The sequence below is a fragment of the Apteryx mantelli genome, chromosome 3 (genome assembly GCF_036417845.1).
Source record: "Apteryx mantelli isolate bAptMan1 chromosome 3, bAptMan1.hap1, whole genome shotgun sequence".
Classification (NCBI taxonomy): domain Eukaryota; kingdom Metazoa; phylum Chordata; class Aves; order Apterygiformes; family Apterygidae; genus Apteryx; species Apteryx mantelli.
Window position 1 is genome coordinate 132,902,269 of NC_089980.1, and position 9,845 is coordinate 132,912,113.

Sequence of the window (9,845 nt, forward strand, 5' to 3'; positions counted from 1 at the left end):
CTCTGTAAGGCAGAAATTCCTTTTTTTGTTTGTACAGCACCCAGGGCGTTCTGCAACCTGCTCACCTGCCACTGCTTTAGAAACGTATAAGCAACAACAACAGCTGGCTTAGAAGCACGTTTACCTCTAGCTAAATCCCCTTCCTTCAGCTGATGAGATCTTTTTAGGCTTTCTCCTTCAAAATATTTGCTAAACCAGAACTCTAAAATCCAGAACGTCCACAGTTTCTGGTGACAGGAGGGTAGCTGACAAATGAATAGAGGAAAAAACACTTAGCAAGATGATTAAGAGATTCAGTGATCCCTCTGTGCTCATGTACCATGTTGATCATGTATCTAATGCTCCGACATTGCAAAATTTTCACATTTTCCTGCAAAGCGAACATGGATTTCTGATACCTTTTAGGCTGCAGTTTGATGATACACACTGTCTCCAGCAGAAACCCTATTTTAAGGAGTCCCTTCCCCTTGCCACCATTTTTTTCCCATTTCTATACCCCAGGGTGCTGATGGCTAAAATTTTTGAAAGCTACAGAACCAAAAAAAAAAAGTGTGTGTGTGTGTGTGTGTGGCTGGGGTGGGGGGGATGTTAAATCAGATCAGTTCTCTGGTCTAGGACTGGTACTGTGGAAGGTGTGGATCCACCACAGCTAAACCTGTCTAAGCCAGGGATGTGATAGCCCTGCCTTCCTCTGCACCCCATCCTCTGTGAGACACCGCTGCTTGTCTGGACCTGCAAGGAGGCAGCTGCGGGAGCAACACTGGGTGAAAACTATTTAGCTGTTTCTGCAGGGATAGGCTGTGGCCTCAAGTGCAGCTGAACTGCTTGCTAGGGCAGAAAGGAAGAGGTCCCCTGCTCCTCACCCTCCTGTCCTTCTTGCCCACCTCCATCCCTTCCTTCCCCTTCCCTGCTTGGGGCCACATGAGCTGCTACCCTCCTTGCTCTGCCTCTGGCACTCCCTGAGCCCTTCTCTGAGCTGATTAAACTCGCTCATATGAAAGAAAGCTAGATGCCTTTTTGCTGTGTTAATTTTCTGCAGGGACAGTGAGTTAAATCACCTCACAGAGGGTCTGAAAAGCACTAGAGCCAGTATAAGGTTAGCAGTAAAACTCCTCTGCAGAGACAGAGGTGGTTGCATACACTGCTGTAGATGTAGCCTTGGTTTTCTGCTTGTTTAGATCCCTGAACCAGCTCAGGTGGGCATCAAAAAGACCATTGCCACTGCAACATTGGGTCAGGCCGCAAGGGCAGGGGGGCATCAGCTGTGCCGATTTAATCAGCTTAAAACTGCTGCCGAAGAGCAGGCTGAGCATTGACTTACCACAGTGCAGGGAGCCGTGAGCAGCCAGGTTTGTGGGAAGGGGAACAGGAATAGGCTGGTGTTGCTGCCAAAGACAACGTACCCTCAAGCTGGCTTATCGGGGAGAAGTTTACGGTCACGCACCACAATATCCTTACAAATGCTAGACCTGCAAAGGCTGCAGGGCAAACTTTGCTAAATGCATTTTGCTTTTAGTGACTCAAACACAGCAAGGGGCAAATATGGTGTGACGCGTCTCAGGGCTGTTAGAAATCGAGCAACAAGCACACTCACCACAGACAGCTGGTGCAGGGATGAAGACCCAGTCTGAGCTCACTCTGAAACAAAAATCACTGCTGCTACCCTAGGCAGTTAATACCAAGGGCAACACAAAAAAATGCACAAAGCTATGGTGACAGCCAACCCTCCTGTCCCAGTACTGCTAGAGTCATGACTTTACTGTAGCTCCTGGGACCAGCCCTGGGGTCATGACTCCTTAAGTTGGGAAGTACTGCAGAAGTGGGAAAGCCACGTCACCTTAACATGCATCTTATCGACTTCTTTGCCTCCATTATTCTGCGGCGCAACAATGAGTGACATTTATGGCTTGACTCAGTTGTCTGCCTTTTGGGATGCTCTGGTGTGTCCTACCTGGCCTTCAGCTGCTGCCTGGTGGCCCTGGAGATCCTGGGGCACATCTGCCTGCCCTGCATGTATATCGCCCCCCTACCAGCCCATCCCAGGCCTTCTTATGAGAAGTCAAGATCTCCAGAGGGACCGTTCCCAGTCTGGGGGGGAACAGGAGCTATCTACATAGACTCATCTGCTGAAGAGATTGCTGCTTTTTTAAAAAAAACAAACATATGAGCTTAATCCCAGGTTCTTCTAGACAAATTGCTTGAGTTCAGCAAGCCACTGCCTCACATGCAACACTACAGGTACAAACTCCATTGATAAACTGGTCAAGATCAAATACTGTAGGGACAAAGACTCCATCGTTGTTTGGACAGGCATCCTGTGTTTATGCAGTGGGCTCCTGGCTCTTGAATTTGTTCAAGGTAGAAACACAGATAATAACTCAGAGCCCCCGCCTAGTTTGGGGAGTTTCCTGCTCTTCACCGTCTACCACAGTAGCCTTCAGAGCCCAGGTCTGAGTCCGTGCAGCTGCTCCAAGGGCACTGGCACACATCCCCAGAGCTCGCCAGCCTCAACCCCCTTGACTGCAAGCCTGACAAGGTGAGCATGCTGCAAACTCAGATAGGAAAGACTTGAAGTTTTTCCTCCGTTCTTTTTTAAATCAGAGCCCACAGACATTTTGCCCCAGCTACACAAACAGAGTTTTACTGCCTTTGGTTCTCAACTCCCTTCTTCCATTAGAACAAAGCAGGTGAGTAACAGCAGTGGAACAAGTTAGTCCACGTGATAAAGTAATTTGCAGATAAGACACTGAAGGACTTAGATCAGCGCAGGGGGAAATAATGCAACTACCTGATGAATGGTATCAGGAAATATCTCCTCTTAAAATTCCTTGTGTGTTTTTTGCAGCGGCATCTCTGGTCAGCCTCACACTTGAAAATCGAGTGCAGACTCTAGAGACAACATGTTCTCCAGGCAGGAATAACATGTTCAGTTAATTATACAAGCTCCTATGATTCGTATTCCATTTGAGAGAGATCAAAGCAACCTGGACTGTTGTGGAAGGGAGAGGACTTTAAGATGGCATGGAACTAATTAAAAGACCTTCTCTTTGAATCATCTGAAAAGGTAAACCATATTATATCTCTGGGTTTCTTCTTTATTTTCTAAAATGTATGGGCTGGTATCTTTTGTGCTAGGTGGATTTGCAAGACAGGGTGTCATTATTTTGCAACATTTATGAAAAAGAGAAACTAAGAGAAAAAAGAATAGAAGGTCTTGTAGATCATCTATGTTCTGGGTTAAAGTGAAACTCGGCTACTTAACTCTATGGAATCTTTTGTAATTTAGAGTTTACTTTAGATAACCTTTTTTTGGCCCGAATGCTGTGGACAAGAGATTTGCTAGCAAGCCTGGGTTTCCTTAGTTCTCCTGGACTTTTTAAGTCTATGGTACTTACTGACTCCCAGGAGCTGGTTTGTATCAGGAATGCTGAACATGTCCGCATAGCTTCTGATTTTCCAATTATGTGTACATAGATAATGGAGCAATTGCTGGCTAAAATGTTTCCATCAAGTCTTTTTTCAACAAGAAATTAAATGAACAAAGGGAACAGCCACATTACTTGAGAAGGAAATTAATATTTTGTCCCATTTGCAATTTGATTTTTGTTTGCTAGTTTTCTGATTTTCCAGATATTGGTTTGAGACTCTTGGACTCTTAACTAGCTATTAAAGCTTGAGTAACAGCAAAGCATCATTTACATGAGTTGTCTTCTATATGGTTTATCATGTATACAATTAATGGGCTGCTTGGTCTCAGCTACTGGGTTGCACAAAGGGTGTATTTCAGAATAGAGAATAACCCACAATATTTGAATATGAATGCAAGTTTGTGAACAGTGGAAAGATACATGCAAAACTATAGCAGCTACTACAACCTCTCTTTTTTAATGGCCTTTTTTCCTTTCTATTACCTATTTGTTTTAGCAGCCAGTTATCACTGAAATACAAGTTATTTGTACAGATTAAGCCACTGCAGTATATGCAGTACGTATATGCCATACATGCAAAATTATAAATCTTGTTCTTTTTAGTGTTTCTGTTACTAAGTCGTATCACAGTCTCAAGGACTCATTTCACTGCTTCTGGCTTGGCGATGTTCCTTCTTGATCCATCTTGATCTAGGGATCAGCCAGATCCATGGAAGTCTTGATGTTATCACAAGTGGTTGATGTCTTTCAAATAGCAAAATAGTCTCTTTTGTGGAATTCTGGATATTGATAGAGATGTCCAGGGAACTGAGGAGACACTTCCTTTTCCCTATATTTTTTTCAATTCTGTCAGATATTCATCTGTTGCATAAACAAAGCCTTTAATATTCATTTGTTTTAAGGATATGTATTTTGGATACTAAGAATTGGTGAGATCCTTCTCTTTCTGGTTTCTCTTTCTGGTCAAAGGTCTAGATATCGCAGTATCTCGTCTCTGGTATTTTTTACTTAAAAGAGTATTAAAAGCAGGGCAAGTATGTAATGCATCACAGAATACATAATATCAGGATCATTCTTTTTTGGGTACCCTACCTTATATTTATCAGTGTTGAACTTCATCTCCCCATTTCATGAGGTCCCTATGCAGATCTTCATAGACAGAAGGTTTTGTTAATCTCAGTCACTTAATGTTGCCCACAGTGTTCCCTCATTAATCACTGCCTTTTCCTCATCACTTGAGAAGAGATAGTAAAACACCGATTTACGCATATGTTCCTATGGAACTCTGGTAACGACATCTCTCCATTGGAAAAACCGACCACTTCTTCCTACTCTTGTCTCCTATCTTTTAACCAGGTCTGTGTCTAGGTGAAATCTCACAACAGATGAATCTCTCTAAGAACCAGCTTTGCTGAGGAACCGTGACAAATGCATGTCAGTGAAACCCAAGTCAGTGACTTCAAGGGTATTTTTTGGCTATAAGCTCATTGCTGTCCTCCCTCCATTCACAAGGTGAGATCACAGATCATGTTTACATTATAATTTTTTGTCATAGGGCCTACTAATCAGTGAAGCACCCTGTCTACTTGGGAGCATCATGCACTACGTGCAATGTAGTGGCCTGAGGCACCCGCTGCCAGTGTTCATCACTGTCTCAGCAGGCGCTTATTTGTCTGCTTTTACCTGGTGATTCACTGCCTTCCAAAGTCGGAGGTCCTAGCTGGTTTGCATGGACAGCATTTTCAGTTTTACAACAGCTCATAGTTTTCATCAAGTTAATCTTTTCCGCTCCGATGCTGTTCAGTGCTATTCTTAAGAATGTTCCCCCAGTGCTTGCCTTTCTTAAAATGATTTTTGTAGTCTGCTTGAGTTCTGCCTTTTTCCATAGCTCTCTATTAGCTGTTCATTCTGGAGCTTGATAACTGCTCTGCTAGGGATATTCAGAAAGCACATATTCATAGCAAAACACAAAACTTGCAGTATTCTTCAGCTCCTTTTCTTCATTCCTTGCTGGTACATAAAGTGTGTCAGCACCTTCTTTAAGAGTCCATGCATGGCTTGCCTGCCCCTTTATATTTCCTTATCCAATCTACTGCATGAGTAAATCAGCTTAGGTATTACTGATATGAAAAAGGTTGTTTTTTTCTGGACTTTGATTTCAGGCACCATGTTATGTTCTTGTATGTCAGTACTCTTGTGTTCTAGGTTATTTACTGATGTCAGTGTTGTTAATGGAGGTGTATTCTAAAAACTTAAAATACACATTTTTCCAGGAGATAATGTCTCTCTGGCAGTGAATTCAGATTGTCTCTCCCTTATAGATCTTTCTGGTGGTGTCAGTGTTTACTTCAAACTTCACACAAAGATAATTTGAAAATGCTTAAATGCATTGAACTAGAAGGGCTCGTTAATGCCCTGGGTGTGCGAGAGATCACTTTACTAGGCTTTACATGTAATTTAAGACAATGCACATAGATGATGTGGCTGATAAAAATATTTTAGGTGAAATCACAGAATCACAGAACAGTTGAGGTTGGCAGGCACCTCTGGAGATCGTCTAGGGCAACCCCCCTGCTCAGAACAGGGTCAACCAGAGCAAGTTATTCAGAGCTATGTCCAGCTAGGTTTTGAATATCTCCAAGGATGGAGATTCCACAACCTTTCTGGGCAACCATTCCAGTGTTCAACCACCTTCACAGTGAAGAAGTTTTTTCTTATGTTCAGATGTAATTTCCAGTATTTCAGTCTTTGCTGTTGCCTCTCGTCCTGTCAATGGACACCACTGAAAAGAGTCTGGCTCTGTCTTTGCCCCCCTCATCATCAGACATTTATACACATTGATAAGGTCCCACCAAGCCTTCTCTTATCCAGGCTAAACAGTCTCAGCTCTCTCAGCTGTTTCTCATATGACGAATGCTCCAGTCCTTAATCATCGTCGTGGCCCTTTGCTGGACTCACTCCAGCATGTCCATGTCTCTCTTGTATTGGGGAGCCCAGAGCTAGACCCAACACTCCAGGTGTGGCCTCACCAGTGCTGAATAGAGGGGGAGGATCACCTTCCTCAGTCTGCTGGCAATGCTCTTCCTAATGCAGCCCAGGATGCAGTTGGTCTTCTTTACCATGAGGCTGCGTTGCTGGCCCACATTCAGCTTGCCCACCAGGACCCCCCAGGTCCTTCTCTGCAAAGCTGCTCTCCAGCTGGTCAGCCCACAGCATATACTTATGCAAGAGGTTATTCCTCCCCAGGGGCAGGGCTTGACATTTCCCTTTGTTGAACTTCATGAGATTCCTGTCTGCCCATTTCTCCAGTCTGTCGAGTCCCTCTGAATAGTAGCATAACCATCTGGTCTGTAAATCACTCCTCCACATTTTGTATCATCTGCAATCCAGGAACTTTCTCTCAAAACGGTGGATAATAAAAAGGGGCAAATGACGAAAGCCCAGGATGACAAAGGGTTTAGTTACATGGTCTTTTCCAGGCAGGCCCAAGTAAAGTTCCTCTATTAGTTTACCTTAACAGCCATGCTGAAAACTGAGGTAGTTCAGGAGCGGCAGTGGAGCAGGTCAGACACCCCTGTCCAGGAGGCAGGGATGTCCAAGCTCAGGCTGGGGCAGGAGGCTGGGCACGTAACAACTTCAGCCATCCAGTTTTAAAACACAGCTAAAAGTCTGGCAGGTTCATTAGCATTGCTGAAACTTTAGCTCCTACTGAAGCAGTCACCCTTCACAAGAAATCAGCAACTATCAGACAGCCTTAAGAAGGGGATTTCTCCACCCAGTTTAGGTGCCTAAAGCTATGCACATGGGGTCTCTCTTTGAGAGACTTACTCTGTTGACTCCACAGAGATCTTAGGAGCTTTACTTCGGGAGGTTTTTCACGAGAAGCCTAACACTAAGGAAAAACCCGTGTTAGCCAAGGGGCAACTAAGGGACAGAAATCTCTGGCTGAGCCCACAGTGTTACCACAACCCTCTCCAGGGTGAGACATCGCTGGTAACAGAGCTCTCCCTGCTGCAATGGAGCAGGCCCTCACTAATGGCAGCACTTCTGACTATTTCCCCATGTTCTGGCTGTGCATTTGCTAAGTGCCACTGCGAGGAATATTTGAAAAGCCAAAATCAACTTTTATCACGGGAGATGAATTTCCGCCACCTCCCCTGTCCCTGTTAGAAATCTGCTTGGGACTCTGCTTTCTCCAAGCCCTTTATTTCTCTCTCTATTTGGTGTAGGCATAGCTGCATGAAAAAAAGGAGACATGAGAGAAACACTCTGGTGACAGCAGCAGGGAAATAATTATAGGCCTTGTTCCATGCTATGTCTTGTACAGAGCAAATAGGCCGTGTGTACTGAAATATTCTGAAAATACTGTTTTTGTAGAGTGTGCTGATGCTTCCTGCTGTGTGAGTCAACTGAAAATCTCCTGATGATTTTGCTGCATTTCCCTTTCAGGCTGTACAGCAAAGGCACTGGACAAAATGCCATCCTGGGTTACTGCAGCTCTTTGCTGCCTATTTCTGCTTGTTGCAGAAAGGTGCCAGACATCACAGGACTCAGACTTTGACCCATTCATCCAATATGTAGTGAGTATCCTTTCCCAGCTCCACTGGTTTTTACTTGGTCTCTGCTTGTGATGCCCAGCTGCCATAGCTCTCCTTTACATCCACAAAATCTTAAAGGAAGTCAGTATAAGATCAGGTGGGGAAACTGAGGCCCCGAAAGTTTCTCCAAAGGTGTAAAATGAGTGGAAAAGCCAGGAACTGAGCTCTTCTTGATTCCCACTCTCCAAAAGCAACTGAGCAAAATTTCTGTTTCCTCATCATGTTAATCTGCAAGGGTTTTAAATTGCTCTCCCCTGAGTTAAGCCTGGGTAACAATTATGTGTGCACTGCTCCTGAATGGGATTCACCCATCCTGTGACAGATACTTAAAACAGAACAAATGAATCTTGCTTAGAAGTGGGGGGTTGATGCAACCAGCGCAGATATGGAGGTGCTTGCATGAAGGTGACAGGAGTCTCACTGATGTCTTCACCGTAGGACATGAGTACACAGGAATAAAAATGCCGCTCCTGACTGACCTTCTGTTTAAGATGCTGAGCTTGGACTCAGACTTTATTCCAGTTTCCTACTTTTTCAATAATCTTTCTGGGATACTTATTCTTTTCTTTTGCCTCATTCATACCAGTATTCTGTATTATGGAAATCCATTTGTGTTTGGTGCTGTATATGTGTTTGGTAGAAGATGATAGTTTCTGCACAAATAGTCCTAACTAGAAAGGACAAAAGAGAAACAGAGAAAAAAAAAAAGGACTTACTCAGTATGACTTCATAGTTTGTTAAAGAAAATTAGTCTACAAATCTACCAACTTCTAGTCTATCAATCACAGTTACTAGACCAGAAAATACTTCTGCATTATAAATCCTTTCAAGTCAAAACAGTCCTAACTACATCTATGTACAGCCCATAGCACCACAGGGCCCTTAACCTTGGTGGATTTAACAGAAGACAACTGCAAAAATAAAATGTTTATTTGTAAGCTGCATTCCTTCCCTGATTTTGTTGATGGCACCATGCTCTGGTTTTATCAACACAATTGAGTGGACAATGAGCTTATTTTGATCAGGCTGAAAAGAGGCACTGAGAAGCGGAGAGGAAGGTGGGAACTCCTCAAGATGTTACTGCCACCATCCCCGCCCTGGCAAACCAAGACAAACTGGTTCCTGCAGCACCTTCTGCCCTACCATGGATGGTTAATAGGGACCGAGTATCTTGTTTGCTCTATGTTTTCAAACTGCTTCCAACTCAGCACTTAGGCATTTCCACGAAAAGAGCAATAACTTATTTCCTAGCATCATTGATCCATGATACACCCTGCAAATGAGTCATTATTTACTGGTGTGAAACATGTCTCGTGTGAATATGGTGTTAAGTATTTAACAACATAAAAATACTCTGCAGTTGTTTGGGAGAACAATTAGAAAAGGAAACCACCTAGTACTAAACCTGAAGGAAGAAGTGGATTGCAGAGGGCTTTTTTTAAACTATTCCAGCTGACCTCTGAGCAAGGTGAAAGGTAGTACCCCTGGCTGTCTAAAAATGCCAGCACTCCTTGGGATCTCCACCGCCAGCACAACTGCGATACGAAGCCCAGCTCTAATCACACACCAGACGGTTCCTTTATGTAAAAAGATGACTTAAGAGTTGCCAAGCTATTCACCCTTTCCGTAAATAAAGATTTCAGTAGGGTTCAAGAAACTGGCAAAGCTTCAAATTTCCTGCCTGTGTCTCTGCTAGTTCCTTAGGCTTTATTTCTAACAATGGTGCCAGTGTATTTTTAGGGTATGGCAAAAAAATAAGATGGTCTGCATCTCATTTGGCTGCATCTTTCATGAAGCCAGTCACACTGAAATTGTGCCA